The sequence below is a fragment of the Chlorocebus sabaeus genome, chromosome 14, assembly GCF_047675955.1.
Source record: "Chlorocebus sabaeus isolate Y175 chromosome 14, mChlSab1.0.hap1, whole genome shotgun sequence".
In the NCBI taxonomy this organism is placed as follows: Eukaryota; Metazoa; Chordata; class Mammalia; order Primates; family Cercopithecidae; genus Chlorocebus; species Chlorocebus sabaeus.
The window spans coordinates 53,937,003-53,946,026 of record NC_132917.1 but is presented as its reverse complement, the minus strand read 5'-3'; the positions used below and the strand labels follow the sequence as shown (position 1 = coordinate 53,946,026).

General features: G+C 38.7%; 1 pseudogene; it reads right to left on the bottom strand.

Annotated features, from left to right (window-relative positions):
* Window positions 1-6,400: 6,400 nt before the first annotated feature.
* LOC119627234 (high mobility group protein B1 pseudogene) lies at window positions 6,401-7,753 on the bottom strand (annotated as a pseudogene).
* Window positions 7,754-9,024: the final 1,271 nt, after the last annotated feature.

Here is a 9,024-nt window from a genome sequence, read left to right as displayed (position 1 = left end):
TCAGGGGAGGGAGAAGGTACTGCTTTTTTTTTTTTTTTTTTAAATATAAGCTTTGTAGTACTATTTAATATTGTATATAGCTTTGTAATACTTTGATAAAACAAACTGATAACCCTTCCCCGAAAAAGGACCAATGAGAGTAAGTCCAGAGATTATTCACATTTTAGCTTGTATAATGTGTTAACACTAACATTCCATTTAATGTGAAATGTCTTCAAAGACCCAATATTTACTAAATTTAGGAAGAGATCAATCATTGCTTCATATGCCCTACCTCCCTCAGGGACCAATATTTGAATTTTCAAAGAATTATTCACAAAGGGAAAAACATTTTCTCCTATTTTCTGTGTGTGAAAAGTGAATATCCCAAAGCATTAAATATGAATTTAAAATATTTATTTTCCAAATGTTCATTTCTTCTTTACATTTACTACACCACATCTCTTTGGCATTTAATAACCAAATCAAAAGCCTCTCTCTGCTCTGCCTTAGCCTGGTTCTCACTCAAGCCCCTCTCAAATGGTGACCTCATTACATCATCCAGAGCCTTCTCTGTTTTGACTCTTCATTTGAGTAATTCCCACAATTCACCTTACAAATTGCCAAATATTCAGTATCCTATAAACAACAGTATTATATATATTTTTGTTCACAACATATATATATAAAAAACAGTAAAGAAGTGTGTAAAATCAGAACCTATTAATCCAGAGTAAACAAATTTAGTATGCATCTAATAAAACGTACTTCTCTGGTAGACAGAACAGTCTGTCAGTGCTTACATGACTGTAAAAAACTCTCTTAGAATTGAATCAATCAAACATAGACTCAATATCTGTTTCTTTTACATGAACACTTTTTTGCTCAAAATGTCTCTAACACATAAGTTCTGCCATCCTGAGGCTAATTTTACATACCAAAATGTTCTGATGAACTGTAAAAGGTTGATATTCATTAAAATCAGTATTTATTTTGAAGACTCACTTAAGCAAATTGTTGATTTTATGAAAGTAGTTGATGAGCAAAAAATGTTCTCCTTCCATGGTTCTTCACTCACAATTATGACTTGGCCAAAACCAAACACTGATAATTGTATGAATTTATAGCTGGAAACAAAATATATGAGAACAGTAAGAAAAATTTCATCACCAAGAAACCCCAAGGGCAGGTTGCATGGTTATGTCATGAAATCAGTCAATCTAGACAATCTAGTTTATGGTTCAAGTCAAAATTCATATCCCTTCCCTATCAACCCAAATATTGAAGAAGAAAATGCACTAGAAAGCTATTTTATCTGAATTATTGGGATAATAGCGATAATTTTCACATAACTTTGCAAATGGAATTAATGTTTTGGTGCGAGCAAGATATAGATAACTTATTTGTCATATCAGATATATTAAATATATATAATGAATAAATAAAAGAAAAATTGTTTGTCTTATACAAATAATTAAGTTCCTTTCAGTTCTTTTTAAAAGTTTTTTTTTTTTTTTTTTTTTTTTGAGACAGAGTCTCGCTCCGTCGCCCGGGCTGGAGTGCAGTGGTGCGATCTCCACTCACTGCAAGCTCCGCCTCCCAGGTTCACGCCATTCTCCTGCCTCAGCCTCCCGTGTAGCTGGGACTACAGGCGCCCGCCACCACGCCCGCTAATTTTTTTTTGTATTTTTAGTAGAGACCGAGTTTCACTATGTTAGCCAGGATGGTCTCGATCTCCTGACCTCATGATCCGCTCGTCTCGGCCTCCCAAAGTGCTGGAATTACAGGCTTAAGTCACCGCGTCCGGCCCTTTAAAAGTATTTTTTTCTGATTTTAGATTTACAGAAAATTCAATATATTCTTAATATAGGAATCAACAGATAATATAGTAGAACGCTATTTAAGTACAGGTGACAAATGGCAAATAAAATACAGATAACAGGCACAACATGTGATATAGTTACTATTTTCTGAATAAAAAAATCTGGACCAAGATAAGCTTTTCCATGGGAAAAATAAATAATTTGAAATAAGAACTATCTTAGAAAATCCAGAATATGTCATTATTGAAAATATACATCATTATAAACACACAGAGAGCTATCATTCATTTAAAGAATACAAAGAGGTTCCATTTGATACTCACTTTACCATCTGGAATTCAACTGCACATTCTCAGCAAAAATATCTTTAAAAAAGAAATGGAAATATAAGTAGTACTGGCTATTGTGCTTCTGGTAAACTCAGTAAGCATGTGCCTTTGCCAATGGATACGATCAAACCTAAATCAGTCAATGGATGTTGACAACCTGTGGAAAGAATGTATGATTTTATTTGAATCGTATCCTTGACGATAGGCAAAAATGTAAGAAACTGCCCATGTCACCCGGCCATGAATGGTGATATCTTCTTTGCTGCCTATCAAATCAGTAGATAAGCAGACAAACTTAGGGTGTCCTGCTTGGATGACACCCTGATTAGTTCCACCAGTGCCTGGTTCCACTCACTGATCCTCCTCAAGCCAGCGGAAGACAACCAGCTCTTTTTCTCTGCTCCCTGGAGAACTTTTTTCATATGGACATCTTTTTTGAAATCAACTACATTAATCTAGAAAAAGCAGCATTTTGAAATCATAGGAGACTGGTACAAATAAGTTATTTAACTTCTCTGAGCTTCAGTTTCCGTAGAGTGGAAGAAATCTATTTACAGTATGTCTAAGGGGGTACTATATCTGACAGTACTACTATATTACAGCATGTCTATGGAGGTACTATATCTGACAGTACTATACATTATTAGACTCTGTGTTTATCACAACACATGTTATAGAATACACAATTTCAATATGTGTCCAATATTTCTCTAACTTCAGAATTTAATTCATAACTGAACACTTAGAAGCATTGTTCTCTCTGCCAAACTGGACATCTGGGTGCATGTAATTTGTTGAACAGCAGATAGGCTTAATATGTCTTCGGCTATTATGTAGTATATGGAGGGTGTCATGGAACAGGTTTTAGAGTTAGATTTAGGATCCAATTCAGTCTCCACCATCACGTCCTAAATATATGATATTAAGAAATTCGATTAACTTCTCCGAGTCTCTATTTTTCATTTGTAAAATAGAAAAATAATACTTTTTCTATTTACCTTACAAGGATTTTTGTGGGAATGAAATTGGACAATATATGTTAAAATGCTTTGTGAATAATAGAATGGTATATAAATACAAATTGTTCACATTATTATCACAATTATTACTGTGAGTAATGGAATTATTATAAATAATACTTAATTTTATTATTCCTGACAGATGATTTAGGAAAAGAGGAAGAAATTATCTCATTTAAGAAAAACCAGGCTGGGCGCCTGTAATCTCAGCACTTTGGGAGGCCAAGGTGGGTGGAGCTCTTGACGTCAGGAGTTCTAGACCAGCTTGGCCAAAATGGTGAAACCCCATCTCTACTAAAAATACAAAAATTAGCTGGGCATGGTGATGCGTGCCTATAGTCCCAGCTACCTGGGAAGCTGAGGCAGGATAATTGCTTGAACCCAGGAGGTGGATGTTGCAGTGAGGTGAGATCATTCCACTGCACCCTAGCATGGTTGACAGAGTGAGACTGTCTAAAAAAAAAGAAAAAGAAAAAGGAAAACCAATTGTTGCATAGCCAGCTCTTTTCCATATGAGGAAAAGTTAGTAAGTAAATATTTACATAAAGCCAGAGAATTAAAATACATCTTCTAGTCTGCATACTACTACTGAAACTTCTTGGACAAATCTACCTAATTTATTTAGCCTGGCTTTCTTACCTCTAAAGTAGTATCTACCTCATTAGAGTACTATGAGGATAAACATGGGAAAACAATGGGAGATAGTCAAATCCTTTAGAAAGAAGTCTCTTGTATTCAGAGGAGTTACCTGTTCCTTCCTTCTTTAGATATGTGATTGTGGGCAATCATCTCACCTTGGTAATGCATCTTATTTTATGAACAAGACTGCAGATATCATTATCAGAGATGTATAGATGTGGTAGAGTTAACCAAGGAAATCTTTAAGGAACATTGGAGAACCTCAGCTTCACTCTTTAATCAGAGCATGGTTAACACACAGTACTGTTACGTTAAGAAGACTTCAAACCACAGCTAAGTAAAATCGAGAGACAAAAATGACCCATTGTTTGCAGAAGAGGAGAAACAGAACATTCAAAAAAATCAAAACAAGATCAGTCTGTCAGCAGAATATCACAAGGACTTTGAACTTCCTTTTCAGACCCAGGAAATCTTCTTTAAAAGAGAAACTTAGAAATGCATCGTTGGCAAGAATAAGAAAGAAGCAAAAGAAGAACCTTTTTTACATTATTAGCACATTATACCTAATCTAGAAACTATCTGTCTCTTATGCTATTTTTAAGTGCCACCTCAATGAAAAGAAGGTGAATTTTACTTCTCACTGTAAGTAATAATGTTCCCAGAATAACTTACCTTATTCCATTGTAGGCAGAAGTCTAGCAAACATCTTAAACCCTTACCAGCTCTGGGTTATGATAGGCACTCAGAAGCTGTTCTTTCATTGTACAGGAAAATCCCTATCTTGAAACTATACTTGAATATAAGCCAGGATCTGGGGCCTAGGGCCTGCGTTACTGGTTAGGGTTTTTATATCAATTCCATCCTCTACCCAGAGAGTCTGTGCCAATATCAACATCCAGTTTCTTGACAGGAAATTGCTCTCTTCTCTTTTTTGAAATGAGATTTAATGAAAAACCATAACACCTGTTGCCCTCTCCCAGTGAGAGTAAACTTTAATTAGTTAGGGTCTAATCAAGAGCAAAAACCACACAGTAATTTAAACAGTGATGTTTAATATAAAGAATTATTGAGTAAAGAATGATAGGAGAGTGACTCTAAAGATAGAATGAAAGCTCTAAACACTGCTGTAGAACCGAGGGAAAGTTCCAACGAAAGGACAAACTTGGAGGAAGGGATCAGAGCTCACTGAAGAAGGTGTGGTCACAATCTACTTGGTGGCAGAGGAGTTCCTAAGTTGCACAACCCAGAGATGGCTAAGAGTTACCAGGAAAGAAGTAACCCTTTGGGGCAGCTAAGTCAGAGCTGGTGGGTATGCTGGGTGTATGGGGGGGACTGGTACAGAGAGGGTCAGGGAGCCGCTGTAGGTGTGAGGCCTGAAACACGCAGTGTCTGTGTGAGGATATCTAGGGCCCAGGCGAGCTGAATTTGATGGGTGGGTGTGCAGAGTGAGTTGGGCTGCCACTGTGGGTGCTGGTGAGACTGAGAGCTGGGGAGGCCTTCCACAGCAATCAAGCGCACCCCTGCATATGACTTGGACCAGAGCAGCCTGAGCCAGTGGACAAAGGCTGGGCATCCAGTTCACTAGACAGCCAGCCCTATGGGGACCCCAGCGTGCCTATGCAAAGCAGCAATATAGGACAGGATGAAAGCCATGCTGTCTGGGTCTCCTAACCACACTCTTCCAGTCAAGAAAAGAGCTGAAGAAGGCATACAGCAAAAGCAATGCCCTGTAGGCACTTATACTGAGCCAGCAGTGAAGAAAACAACATGCTCTTCAGGGATCTGACCAACAAGCCATCAGGACCAGGGAGGAAAACACCTTTTTTCTTCAATGCCTCTCTCCAGCACCCTCTACTTATGAAACATTTTGCCTGCTATAGTAAAAGGAAAACTAAAGGGCCAAGATCTATTTTAATGATGAGTCAGTGAAGGGAGCTGAGAGGCAATAAATTGATAACTGGCACATTCTCCCTCTGGGGAAAGCACTCCATACAATCAGAACTCCCCAGTTAGTTGCTCTCTCTCCTTTTCCCTAGAGTGTATCTTGTCCTCATGGACCACCTGCTTCCATCAACTTACCAATGACTGATTTTTCTAACAGAGCCCTTCCAGCCATTTTCAGCTGGAAACCTTAGAAATCTATTGCCTTTCTTGAAGGTGGCACAGATGTCAAAGAAGAGTCCTCTGGTGGCAGATAGAGTATTGCACAGCTCTTTTTTTTTTTTTAAGGACGACAATACTCATTTTTAAAATTGTATCTACTTAAAAGCATTCAGAATGTCAACAAAACAGCTGCGACTTTTTTTTTGCAATTACAGAGTAATATTCAGTTAACAGAGCAGTTGTTTCTTATAAGCTGCATCAGAGAAAACTGAAGATGAAAAACTACCATCCCCATATATAACTAATTTGCACCTAGGAGAACCTGCTTTAAATTTCCATGCCAATTTACAGTCCCCATACTGTACCAGGCAAGGTACAGTTTCAGCCACATTTTCAGTAGTGGCTACTGAAAATACCACACGACAGGGTTATCTAAAGACATGTTCAGTGGTATGTTTACTACACAAAAAAAGACACTGTACAGTTTAAAAATAAATTTTACACAGCCTTACATTTCAATTTTTTTTCTTTGAAAGGAATGAATTGGGTACAAGGGGGTTAAATACTTTATAGACAAGAAAAAAAACTGCACTAAAACCAACTTATTCAGCAGCATCATCTTCATCTTCATCCTCGTCCTTATCCTCTTCATCTTCCTCCTCTTCCCTCTTTATTTTTATTTGTTTATTTATTTATTTATTTATTTATGTATTTTTTGAGACAGAGTCTTTCTCTGTCACCCAGGCTAGAGTGCAATGGTGCAATCTTGGCTCGCTGCAACCTCTGCTCCCTGGGTTCAAGTGATTCTCCTGCCTCATCTTCCTGAATAGCTGGGATTACAGGAATGCACGACCACGCCCAGCTGATTTTTGCATTTTTTTAGCAGAGACGGGGTTTTGCCATGTTGGCCAGGCTGGTCTCAAACTCCTGACCTCATTTGGGAGGCCTGATTTTCCTGCCTCGGACTCCCAAAGTGCTGGGATTACAGGCGTGAGCCACTGCACCCGGCCCTCTTCCTTCTTTTTCTTGCTTTTTTTCAGCCTTGATGACTCCCTTTTTTGATGCCTCAGGCTTTCCTTTAGCCGATATGCAGCGATATCCTTTCCGTATTTTTCCTTCAACTTCACAGTCTTATTTTCATAAGGCTGCTTGTCACCTGCAGCAGTGTCATTCCACATCTCTTCCAGTTTCTTCACAACATCACCAATGGACAGGCCAAGATGTTCTCCTTTGATTTTTGGGCGATACTCCGAACAGAACAGAAAAAAGTCCAAAGGAGGCCTCTTGGGTGCATTGGGATCCTTGAACTTCTTTTTTGTCATCCCTTTAGGAGGGATATAGGTTTTCATTTCTCTTTCACAGGGGGCCTTGTCTGCCTGTGCCATGTCTTCATTTTTTTTTTTCTCTTTAGCAGACGTGATCTTCCACTTCTCTGAGCACTTCTTAAAAACTCTGAAAAGTTGACTGAAGCATCTGCCTGCGGCTTCTTATGCTCCTCCCGACAAGTTTGCACAAAAAATGCATAAGATGACATTTTGCCCCTCGCCTTCTTAGGATCTCCTTTGCCCATTTTTAGTTATTTTTCCTCAGCGAGGCACAGATTCGCCCGGTGCCTGTCTGGTTCTCACTTGCCCAGTGCTATCTCTATGGAGTGTAATGTACTGAAATGGCTGTGAGAGCCATTGCACAACTCTTTAAAGGAATTTGTGACCAAGAACGGTGGTTCACACCTATAATCCCAACAGCATGGGAGGCCGAGGCAGGAGGATAGCTTGACATTAGGAGTTCTGGAACAGCCTAGGTAAAATAGCGAGACCTCATATCAACAAAAAAAGAAAAAAATTTAATTAGTTGGGTGCACGCCTGTAGTCTCAGCTACTCAGAAGGCTGAGGCAGGAAGATTGCTTGAGCCCAGGAGTTCAAGGCTGCAGTGAGCCGTGATGGTGCTACTGCACTCCAGCATGGATGACAGAAAAAGACACTGCCTCAAAAATAAATAAATAAATAAAAATTTTAAAAGACAAAGGAATTTGATAAGTGCAATCAGAAATTGAACTAGAGACTATAAAGACAATGTTTACGGGGATGCAACTGTTTTACACAGCACTGGAGTGGTGTATACATGACTATGAATTTTTTGAAACGCATGTAACCACAGTAGAAAGAATGAACTTTAACATATGCGAGTTCAAAATTTTTTTTCTTCAGTTAGTTTCTTTCTTTTTTTTTTTTTTTTCAGGGATGGGGTTTCACTCTGTCACCCAAGCTGGAATGCACCAGAGATCATGCTAACTGCAGCCTCGAACTCCTGGGCTCAAGAGATCATCCCACCTCAGTCTCCCAAGTAACTGGGACTACAGGCACGTGCCACCACATCTGCTAATTTTTTAATGACTTCTAGAGATGGGAGTCTCCCTATGTGTGCTTAGATTGATCTCAAACTCCTGGCCTCACATGATCCGCCCACCTCAGCCTCCCAAGTAGCTGAGATTACAGGCAAGAGCCACAGCACCTGACCACAGCACCTGGAAGACTTTGCAACTTTAAAGGAAACAATATACAGCAGGTCCTCAAATAATGTTTCAGTAAACATCATTTTTTAGATTGTTGATGAAAAAAAAATTGGTTTCTACTGTTGCATCATGAGGTCCTAATGAAAAAAAAGAAAAAAATTGGATTATTTACATGTCTTTTTGCTTAAAGTTGCAGTTTCTAAGAACCTACTGACGATAAGTAAGGACTTACTGTACATAAAAATACATTCATTTATTTCCTAACTCTGTCCACTGAGAAGGCCTAGAAGCAGTGTCCATCCAGTAGCAATGAGCACACTTGTGCCCAGATTTGGGTTTCTAAAAACCACTCTCCAATGAAAGAAACCAGGGCTCCTTGGAAAATAGATGATTCCAGGGCTGGACAAGGGAAAACACAAGACAAGCTTGGCAAAAAGTAAGTATAGTGCCAGGAAGAAAGGAAGTGCTCAGAAAACAAGAGGGATGTGGAGCCAATCTGAAAGAGCTCCCAATGGCCAAAGCTGGAAAAATGTGAGCAAGCTTGTTATTCTGAGATGAGGAGATACTCTTTTAAAAAAATTACTGGTTGAAAGAATAGAAAGTATTCATAGTTGTTTGA